The sequence below is a fragment of the Pinus tabuliformis genome, chromosome X (genome assembly GCF_031772625.1).
Source record: "Pinus tabuliformis cultivar Carrire ecotype Pingquan chromosome X, CPIR1, whole genome shotgun sequence".
Classification (NCBI taxonomy): Eukaryota; Viridiplantae; Streptophyta; class Pinopsida; order Pinales; family Pinaceae; genus Pinus; species Pinus tabuliformis.
In genome coordinates, this window is record NC_142308.1 from 1,311,619,174 (window position 1) to 1,311,628,827 (window position 9,654).

Sequence of the window (9,654 nt, forward strand, 5' to 3'; positions counted from 1 at the left end):
TCCTCTCCCTCTTCCAACTAGAGTGGTAAGTCATGCTCTAAGGAGGGTTGGGCAGGAGGGTATAGGACTAGTTGCTTGGACATGGGACCATTTTTGATGGTCATGTTTCCTGCACGACAACTTATGTAAGCATCTGCAGTAGCTAACCAAGGCCTTCCCAAAATGAGAGGATATCCAGTAAGCTTTGCCTTTGGTTGCAGAACCAGGAAGTCTGCAGGGTATTCCCAAGAGTCAATAGAGACCAAGACATCCTCCACAATCCCTTCGGGAGTCACGGTGGAGCGATCTGCCAATTGCAGTACTGTCGAGGTCTTCCTCAAGGAACCCTGAAGATTGAGTTTGAGCATGGTATCCCTGGTCATCACATTAATGGTAGCCCCCAGATCAATCAAGGTGTGAGGTATGATGGTGCCATTGATGTGGACATCTACTACAGGACTTCCAGGATCTAGGTACTTTGGGCAGATGACTTGTCCTAGCATCAGGTCAGACAGTTGTCCTATGACATTAATGGTTGAAGCATATTTCTTCCGCCTGCCTGGGTGTTTGAAGCACTTTTCCTTAACCAGTTTGTTGTATATTGGCACATCCTTGATGGCTTGGAGAAGTGGTATTTTTACACACAACTGCTTGAGCTCACCCAGAAGCTCATCCTCCTCTGGGTTGGGTTGTGTGGTGGCTGTTAGTCTCTCAGGAAAGGGTGGAATAGCCTTTGGTTCACTTTCCTGTTTATCTTCCTCATCCTCTGGGGGAGGAGGTTGGCGATCTGGTAGAGTCTTTCCAGATCGAAGATTGATCTCCTGGATCTCCACAGCATAGGTAGGGCATGAGGTTTCCCCAGTGTATACCTGCTGGGCCTGTCTATTGTTGGGGTTCGGGTTCGGTTGAGCAGGCATTTGAGGTGGCCTTGGAGGAGCAGGAGGTAATGGCTGAGGTTGAACTGGTGGTGGAGGCAAGATGGCAGGAGGAGTGTTGTATTGGGGCCTCCACCCCGACTGAGGTGCATTCCATTGAGGCTGTGGCTGGGCATGTGAATGATACGAATGAGAAGTAGGTTGAGTGGGGTACTGAGGTGGATAAGACCATGGAGGAGGCATGGACCATGAAGGATGAGCAGGGGGACCCCAGGAAGGCATAGGAGTCGATTAGTTGGGGCTGTAATAAGCTTGAGGTGCCCCTTGCATCCCCTGCTGATAAGGTCTAGATCCTTGTGGCCTCCTTTGGTTGAGGTAATAGAGAGGTTCAGTGGGGGCTTCTGTCCCTTGGTACATGGCTTTAAACCCAGGTAAGGTTGGACACTGATTTGTGGGATGGTCCTCCTCACAAACGAAACATACTTCAACCGAATGCAATGGGCATTCATTCTTAAGGTGTCTCCTTATGCACCTAGGGCAGAAGACAGCCAAGGCTCTCTCAGCTTCTTCTTTCTTCTGCTGGATTCTAAATGTGTCCAGCTGCATGGCAATGGTCTGTCTCACCTCACTCTTGAGATCTTCTAATTGATTTGCAAGCTCATGTTTAGAGAAAGGGACACTAGTTGAGGGGAGGTTTCCTCTACCTCGTTTCCGAGCTGCCGTGGAGTGGTTTCTAAACACAGTTTTGATGTCCTCATAAGGCAGTTGGTAAATGTCCCCCCCAGCTAACATGTGAAGGGTATCTAAGAGGTCTTCAGGGACTCCTCGGAGCAGGACCAACTTGAGGGATTCAGGGTCAAGTGTGCACCTGGCCCGCTTATAGCTAAGTTGGAACCTTTCCTCATAATCCTCTAAGGACTCATCATTTCCCATGGTCATCCGGAAGATTTCCCCCTTTGTTTCCTTGGACCTACAGTAATCCCGGTACTTGGTATTGAAAGCTTGCTGCATCTGAGCCCAAGTGGTGATACTATTCCCAGGTAAGCCCATGAACCAGCGTAATGCTGCATCCTTAAGAGTTGAAGGGAAGAGTTTCAGCTTTTGCTCATCTTCAGTATAGTCATAGGTTCTACAGAGGACAACAAACTCAAATAGGAAGGTATCAGGATCTTCAGTAGTCAGACCATGGAAGTGAGGTAAGGCAGAGGGGCTAATGTTCTTCATTTTCATTTCTCCATTGGTCTCTCAGATGGGGAAGGCACCTTCTATTCTCTCATCTTCTCTTCTATTGTCAGCCATAGCTTCAGATGGAGTGGTCTCTAACTCTTCTTCTACTATAGGATCTTTGTATATCTCTGGATGTTCACCTATAGGTTCTTCTGGGTCACTGTCACCAAAGAAGAGAGAAGGGTGACTCAGTGATGTGGTGGGGGTGTTTGGTAGGAATTTGCTTGATCTATCTCGGTTCCTACGAGGCATGAAATGGGAAAGACTTTCTTTTTGATTGTTTTTGCTTTTTCTTTTGTACTTGCAAAACTGAAACAGATTGATCTACAACTAACTATAAAGATGCAGAATTAAACTGAAAGCAGGAAAGAACTAATCTACTCTGCTCAAATGAAATTGCAGAAATGAAACACTAGTCTATGCTTGCAGAAATGAAAGGCTAATCTATGAAAGCAGGAAATGCTAGTCTATGAAAGCAGGAAATGCTAATCTATGAAAGCAGGAAATGCTAATCTATGAAAGCAGGAAATGTCTATGCTACTTTTGCAGAATGGAAATGAAATAAACTACTGAGCAGAAGGCAAGAGTAAGAAAATAGAAGAAAAGCAACAATTACTAATACTCTGATGCTTCCCCGGCAACGACGCCAAAAATATGGTGGGCTCCAGTACTGTAGCAATAATGCTACAACTCCTGGAGCTTCCTATCTCTAATTTTATCAACCCGGTAGTTCGTACAAACTTGGAAGCGACGGTGCTGTATGCACAAGTACTAGCTCTTGTCGCAGCTGTCACTTGGTCAGCTGGCACAAGTCCGCTAGGGCTCAAGCCAACTTCTATATGCTCTCAGAAGAAGCTTGCTAAATGATGGATGAAGGCTATCTTAAAGGAAATTAATCTATTTTGCAAAAATGAACTGAAAGCCAACAAAGCATGAAAACCCTAGTAAACCCTAATTTGACTAGCTAGGCCCTTACAATGCAAAACTGTGAATGAAACTTCTACCAATGATGCCATTACTTGCAGTGAGCTGAAATACATGCATCTAAGCTACTTGCATCTGAAAAGACATGTTTTTGTATTTTTTCATTAAGTGGTTGGATTTATTGTGATGATGCTTTTGATTAGGGTTTGACTGTGTAGGAGCGGTTCGAATGGAAGGAAAGCATGGGCAAGGTCAGGGGGCTAGGAGAGGCCCTAGAGGATCTCTAGCATCAGTCCACAGAAGTCTACCACGTTCGGATGCTCAGCAACCGAGTTTGCAGGCTTCTACAGGAAGTCCACAGGGGATCCTACAGGAAACTAAGGAATTCTACAGGAAGTCTGTGAAATTCTACAGGATGTTCGACCGTGGGAGTTTTGGGAGATGGTGAAGTGATGGAGTGGTATGGGAGGATAGGTGAGATGGAGATGGAACTGGTGATGGCTCAGGAGTAGAGAAGTCAGATGGAGAAAGAGTGCATGCAGTGGGTTGATGGCTGGAAGGATGGGATCAACGAAAGGTTAGGTAAATGGAGCTACATGAGTAATGGAAGAGCTGGAAGGTAAACGAGCTGAACAGAGGTCGGTTGAGTGGCTTTAGGTGTGGTTGGCAAGAAGAGGAAGGTAATGGAATGGTGTGGAGCAGTGTAGATGAAACAAATTGTCTTTGAAGGTCACCAAAAACGAGAGCTCTTTAACCTACGTTAACTATGCTATTTTGAACCAATGAACAACAGTGCAATCTGTGAAAGAAACTCGTGCATGGAAGTGGAATGAAGAAGTAATGATCAAGACCAAAGTGCATGGATGGATCTACGACTAAAGTAACTATTGCAGCTTGCATGGACGTGAAAAGAACTGCGTTTGGTTTTGGTGGTTGGTTCAGACTACACCCCAATCCCTAACAGAGATGGCAGTGAGGTCCTTTCAACCTTTTTCTGGAGCTCCAATGAATTATAACTATCCTCTTCTAACCTAAGCAACTGGAAGAAAATTCACCATAAACTAATCCTATTCAATCTCATAAAAACTAAATCAGGATACTGTAAATTCGAATTGCATGTCAAAGTAAAGAAACGAAGTGCTGGAACGAAAGGCAAATAACATTACAACACAGAGGAGGTCTATTGCTCTCAGGTTGGGCCCTAACCTGAGAGCTATAGCTCCCTTAGAAACTCAGAATGAGATCAAAATCTGCCTGCCTTTATTCATAACCAAAAATCTGATGTCATGCCAAAACTGGCTTACAAAAAGAACCAACACCGAGCTGTAGCTCGTACTTCGAAATTACAATAGTAATGCAAAAGTTCAAAAAACTTCTATCAAAGGCTACAGCCTCAGTATTTATGCAAAATGATAATCCAACAGGTTTCCTTGATTTGTGGAGCTCGGCTGTCCAATTGAAGGTTAAACTGCTGATCCTGTAGAACAGTTGTAACTGCTGTTCCTGTAGAACGGTTGGCTACCTCTAAGCTCGGTGGGGAGATTGGTTGGAGCTCGGAGCTATGGTGGGAATCACGAGGAAGGTCCCCAAGACTGTGGACATCCTCTCCTAAAAACCAGCAGTGCCACCTTACTGTCTCCTTGTCTCCTTTTTCGTGGTCTTTGCTCCCTTTTAATGCCAAAAACCTGAAATCATCATGTATTAGTCACGTAGATAGAATGCCTACCCTTCTTCCTACAAACAACACGAATAAACCAAGAAATGAATGCATAAGCAATAAAAGATGAATGGTTGAACAAGGTAAGTAGGCCAATATGAGCCCAAATTGTACCAAAAATTGGGGCTCATCAATCATAGCAAAATGTATGGTCAAAAAGAGACAATATGAGGTCCTAACATCCCCCCCAACTGAAAGGGTTGCATGTCCTCATGCAACTTTTACTCTGAGTCTGAGTCCGAGTATTGGGTTGTACAGTGCAGATTACTTAGACAGTAGGTATAGAAGGTGCTATCAACCAAATCTCTGAAACCCTGGACATTCTGTAATCTCTGCCATGCTGCGAGCTCCTCCTTTTTGGACAACCTGAAATAAGCCTTATATTGTTGTACTGGCAACCATAGAAGAGGGAAGTGAAAATGATATCCTAACCATTTTTCAGCACACTGTTGAATGCATTTGACATAGTTAGGTAGCCATGAAATTGTTGTTTGAAGATTAAGAGGGTTAAAGGGATGATATTCCTTTATCTCCCTAGGGCAGTGTTCCCGAAATAGATTGTTTGCCTGTAAGGCAAGAGCTCCCTTGGCTTTAACATAATGTTGGCAATATTTTGAGACTACTGCTTGTAACTCTTTGATATGCTCAGTCATTCCTGGTTCCCTTAAGAACCGATGATATTCAGAAATCAAAACAACAACATTCTATGGATCGGATCAAATCCACATAAGGCGATTATCTTCATTTTGTTTAGCTGAAAGGAAGGCATTTTGCCAAGTGAGCTGATTGGCCAAGAAAGAGACAAGGGCTCTAATCTGAATGTCCCCAACCAGAGGGATTAGATTAAGCTTTCTATCTTCAGGCATGGCTTCATTATGGAGGTACAGTTCACAGAGTAAATTTTGTTCACTGACTGATGCCTCTGTGAATGTTTTGATAAACTGCTGAGGTGTAGATACCTCATGAGGTCGTCCATCTCTGATTGCCTTTACTTGGAAGAATGCTAGGTGCTCTACAAGAAACACAGAATAATTAAAGGATGGTTTCCTGGTGGCCAGTAGTCTTTGAACCAAATTAAACATGAGGAGCAATCTGGTTTTTAACTGCTTATTTTCCCTGTTCTGTGCACGAGACTGTTCCAAAATTTCCCAATTTGCATATATATGATTTTGCCATGATAATTTGTGCTCCTGCAAGATCTTTTCTTGCGACACAACATATTCCTTCTTCCATTTATCCATTTGTGCTTGAATGTTGTTGGTCTGAGTGAAAACAGTCTTTGAACGCCGAGGTTCAGTCTGAGTAACGCAGTCTTTGTAGGCCTTGGTGCAGGACTTTCAGTTTTAACAACCAGAGTAGGCCGAGATATTTGTGGTTTAACCTCCTTTTCAAAAATCTTTGAAGGCCCTGCTGGTTCTTGTGTAACAGCAGGGCGTTCCTTTTTAATTGTAACAGAAGTAGGTGCAGGAGTGGCTCCAGGCAATGGAACTTCAACTATCTTATAACCAGCTTGATGATAAATATTACCACATTGGCTACACATGTATTCTTTATATTGATCTTTGTCTACACTTTTCTCAGCTGCGGATGCTGCATGAGCTAAAGTATACAAATTAAGCTCTCTCTCATAGGCTTCCCTTGCCATTATTAATTCCTGCTTATAAACCTCGAGCTCTGATTTAAGAAACTCGTTTTCCTGTAGAAGGGAAGCCAAGGTGACTGGGATTTGTGTAGCAGTCATAGTCTCAGTAGCTGATTCTAGTGGATGGAAGGGTTGTTGTTCGGTAGTAGCTTCATTATTTGCGGCCTCAGCAGGTAGTTTTTGTGTGACATCTGCTGAATCATCAGCTGGCTCTGTAACAGCTGTATCATCCTGAGCATCCAAATTTTGCATATCAGCAGATGGTTCTTGTGTGACATCTGCTGACTGCGTAGCTGGTTCCTGATTATCTATATTTTGCTCATCAGTAGGTGGTTCTTGTGTGCCAACTGCTGAGTCAGTAGCCGGTTCTTGTGGAGCAGCTACGTCCTGGTCACCTGATTTATGGACATCAGCAGGTGGTTCTTGTGTGGCAACTGCTGAGTCAGTAGCTGGTTCTTGTGGGGCAGCTACATCCTGGTCAACTGATTTATGGACATCAGCAGGTGGTTCTTGTGTGGCAACTACTGAGTCAGTAGCTGGTTCTTGTGGGGCAGCTACATCCTGGTCAACTGATTTATGGACATCAGCAGGTGGTTCTTGTGTGGCAACTGCTGAGTCAGTAGCTAGTTCTTGTGGGGCAGCTACATGTCGTTCATCATCTTGGGTATCTAAATTTGATGGATCAGCAGCTGGTTCTTGTGTGGCAGCTGCTGGGTTGGTAGCTGGTTCTTGTGTGGCAGCTATGTTTTTTGAAAGGAATGATGTCACAAAATCTTGGACATTTTGCATTTCAGTACCCGAGGGTGAGGTAGGTAAAGATTCAAGGCTTGGGGACTGTGGTGGGATATGGGGTTTTAGGATAATAGGTGGGGAATTTGGGGTGATGGTCTCTGTTGCTGCTTCAGAAGACGTCCTCGTTTGTCTTCGAGGTAAAAAGGCAGGAAGAACAATGGTTTTTCTTTTATGAGTAGCTTTCTGTGGGGTAGGAGGGTTATCAGGAGTGATATCTTCTTTGATTGAGGCCCTAGTTCATCTTTTTGGTAGGGGCGCAACCTTTTCTTGCCTTTTTCTTTTTAACTTAGCAATGGGAATGTTGTCATCAGAATCATCACTAGGGATATGGACAGTGGGAATGGATGATTCAGCTAAATTATGGGGTGGGGTCCATGCAGTGGAGGGGTCAATTGGATTAACTACTGCGGGTGGTGGGGAATCAACGATGCTCCCTGGTTGTTGTGCAGAAGGATTTTCAATTTGCTGAGGGATTCCAGGGGTTTGCTGAGGATTTTGAGCATCCAATTGGGGAGTTTGAGCTGCTGTTTGAGGAATTTCAACAGTTTCCTGAGGGTTTTCGGCTGCCGCTTGAGGAATTTCAACAGCTTCTTGAGGATTTTCGGCTGCCGCTTGAGGAATTTCAGCAGCTTCTTGGGGTTCTGGGAGTGGGTTATTAAGGGGAGGGGGATTTTGCTGGGCAAAACCTCTCTTAATTAAAAGCTGGACGAGAACATGATAGGTAAGGGAAAGGTGTGGGTACTTTGCATTCAAACAATAATGTGACATATTCTCTAGACACCCAAGTAGATAGTATGGCATATTTAACAGTCGACCATGTCTCAAATTCAACAGGACAAAATCATGCTGATAAACTACCTGGTAACGTCCTTCGCAGGTGAGATAGTGCTTGACAAATTTGGCAACCTTCGGCCATGGAAGTGGTAATGAATGAAGTGCAACACCCCTGCCTTTAGGCTTGACCTGCTCTCCTGGTAGAAGGAAGTCCTGCTATGTGTTCAAAATGATGTGTTTGTGACTGAACCATCGAATGCCAGCGGCTGGTAGGCCTGAAACCTGTGCTATATCATCCTATGTTACTGGAATTCGGACTCCTTAAACGGTAGAGTAGCCTTCCTGTAGATTACGTGTGAATTCAAGGAATTGTTGAGGATCAAATCCTTGAAGCCTTCGAAAATAATCTACCCAGCCTGCCTACTGAAAAATCTGATACACTTCTGGGTGCAATTCCAATAGAGCTGTTGAGCTGGTTCATTTTGAATAGCGTTACCTCCCATAGTTACTCGCTTCAGTAAAATGCACAGTACAGAGCCGAGTTACCGCACCCGAAACAGAGTAAGTTTTGAAAATGAGGTTGTGACATAATAAGACAAAGATGGGGTGACAAGATATGATCATGGTAAAAAAACGACGGTGATTGGCGTATCGTGAAATGATTGCAAAATTTTGGTATTTCCCCCCCAACTGCGGCTAAAATGATAAGTTTGAATGTACGACGATTGCGGTAATCATGTCACAATCTTCTCATTAACTATAGCTTAATAATATTTACACATAACAAACGCATACCTCATGTTTTACCTTTGATCGATGTTCTGAAAATATAAATAGATCACCAATGGTTATGAAAAAGGGTTTTGTAATATGAGGGTATTTATATGAAAGGCTTTTATAAACATAGGAGGAGGTAGTGAAAGAACAAAGTTATAAGGATCAATAGATAGTTCTCACAATGGAAAGTAATATGTATTCATTCTTTTGAGAAGAATTGATGTTTTAATTACGGGAAAAATGGGAAAAGTCGGTGTTTCAGCAACGAGGAAAATGGGAAAAGTTGGTGTTTCAGCGACGAGAAAAGAGAGATGTTGTTGTAAAGAAAAATAGGAAAATGTTGCTAAGGCGTAATGTGGGGGAATGAGCTATGAATTGAGATGTTCCCAGAATGAAACTTGATCTTGTTTGCAATACAATTGTTCTTTTCAACCAGCCTCCCAATATGAGACCTGCAAAATAATAAATTGTAACATGGCAACCCTTGACAGGGATTATTAGTTAAGTAATATAATCTAATAAAAAGAATATATAATGCAGAGATTAAATGCAATGAGGGGCAGTAGGCTCCCCCAAGAAGATATAATGTGAATCTTCCATGCAAGTGGCCTTAAAATCCTCCTTAGAAATAGGTTGCTGGTATGGACGGAGCCGATACCCATTCACTAAGAATGGTGTTCTAGCATCATCAATTGTTAGGAGCCTTACTGTTCCATTGGAGAAAACAATATCTATCTCGTAAGGTCCCAGCCACCTTGTTCGTAATTTTCCTTGAAAATTTTCAAATCAGGAATCATACAATAGAGCCCAATTACCTTTCTGGAACTGCTTATGCTTAATAGTTTTATCATGCCACCTGGTTCTTTGCTGTTGAATCATAGTTGTTTGATGGATGGCATCTGACCTCTTTTCATCCAATTCCTGAAGCTGCTGCAACCTAGCTGTCT

At 43.3% G+C, this 9,654-nt stretch overlaps 1 pseudogene; it reads right to left on the bottom strand.

The window, feature by feature from the left end:
• LOC149144917 (protein NRT1/ PTR FAMILY 5.10 pseudogene) overlaps positions 1-6,616 on the bottom strand; it is a 34,938-nt pseudogene extending 28,322 nt beyond the window's left edge.
• Between the last annotated feature and the right edge of the window lie 3,038 nt (positions 6,617-9,654).